This window comes from Antrostomus carolinensis, unplaced genomic scaffold, assembly GCF_000700745.2.
Source record: "Antrostomus carolinensis isolate BGI_N321 unplaced genomic scaffold, ASM70074v2 scaffold38007, whole genome shotgun sequence".
NCBI lineage: Eukaryota > Metazoa > Chordata > Aves > Caprimulgiformes > Caprimulgidae > Antrostomus > Antrostomus carolinensis.
In genome coordinates this window covers 2554-4261 of record NW_010330241.1, presented here as the reverse complement: position 1 = coordinate 4261, position 1708 = coordinate 2554, and positions in this window count along the sequence as shown.

The window sequence follows — 1708 nt, the reverse complement described above, 5'->3', positions numbered from 1 at the left end:
ACTCCCCTTCCCACTCCCTGTGCTCTCCTGCACTTTTTCTTCCCACTCTTAGCACTGGTGAAGGCAGAGCCGACGTGTTCTGACTTGAAATAAACATGAAGTAGAAGAGACTTACTGGTTGCTGATGTCTGTCCTCGCTGTGTGGGTGGAGGGAGCTGAGCTGAGGCCCAGCTAATTGCAGATAGATGGCTTTAGGGAGAAGTGGGGGTTCTTGCACCTCTCACCACGGGGCTGGAGATACTGGAACCATCAGGGCTGACCCTGCTCTGGACACCCTGGGGCCAGCGTGGGATGCTGGGACCAGCCCCAGGGTGGTGACAGGGGACAGGCAGGGCTCAGGGGTCCCACCTTGGCCCTGAAGTGAGTTTTGCAGAGCTGGGCCTGGCTGTGGGGGGGAACCTCAGCCCCACACAGGGGCCAGGACCCACTGGGGAGGAGGAGGGAGGGTTGGAAACCCATCGAGGCGCATCGGAAATGTCAGGAGAAGTTCATTGCGAAGGCTGGCAGCTGCTGGCGCGCCAGAGCGCTGCTGTCATTGGCTGCCCCCCCTCATGCATATTCATGTCTATTCATGAGTGTGCAGCTCCAAATGGCGCAGCTGTGAGGCCAGCTGCGCCCACCGACCCCACTCCTGCACCCACAGACCCCACTCCTGCACCCACAGACCTGCTCCTGCACCCACAGACCCACCTCCTGTACCCACAGACCTGCTCCTGCACCCACCGACCCCACTCCTGTGCCCACAGACCCCACTCCTGCACCCACAGACCTGCTCCTGCACCCACCGACCCCACTCCTGTGCCCACAGACCCCACTCCTGCACCCACAGACCTGCTCCTGCACCCACCGACCCCACTCCTGTGCCCACAGACCCCACTCCTGCACCCACAGACCTGCTCCTGCACCCACCGACCCCACTCCTGTGCCCACAGACCCCACTCCTGCACCCACAGACCTGCTCCTGCACCCACCGACCCCACTCCTGTGCCCACAGACCCCACTCCTGCACCCACAGACCTGCTCCTGCACCCACCGACCCCACTCCTGTGCCCACAGACCCCACTCCTGCACCCACAGACCTGCTCCTGCACCCACCGACCCCACTCCTGTGCCCACAGACCCCGCTCCTGCACCCACGGGTGGCCTTTGCCACAGCCTCATGCAGGCAACACACCCTCAGCCGGGGCCATATCCTGTCCCTGAGCTCCCTGTGGTCCCCCAGCGTGGTTTGCACCACGATCTTGACCTGGCACTGCCACATCCTTCACTCGATGCCTCACCAGGAGCCAACCAGCCACGGGGCTTTTATCTGAAGGTGGATTTGGAAAGGACAACTCCTGGGGCAGCTGGAGGGAGGGCTCCATCCCCTCTCCTGCCTCCTGGCAGGGCCCGGGGGTGCCCACCCTTCCCCCCCCACTGCTGGCTGCGTTTCAGAGCCAGGAGGAAATTATTTTTAGTGGCGTTGATCAGCTTTGCAAAGCTGTCGGGAAAACAGTGACTCAGAGGCCATGGCGGGGGGAGCAGCCCCCCTCCTGCTGAGTGTCACTGTCCCCAGGGCTGCAGAGAGTCCCCACGGGTGGGAGTCCTGCGTGGGTGACACTGTCCAGGGCTGTTTTGCTGCACAGCCTGGGGACAATGGCCTTGGTGGGGGGGTGACAGTCCCCTCTGCCATCATGCATCGGGCTGGCGGCCGGAGGGTGGCTGGGCG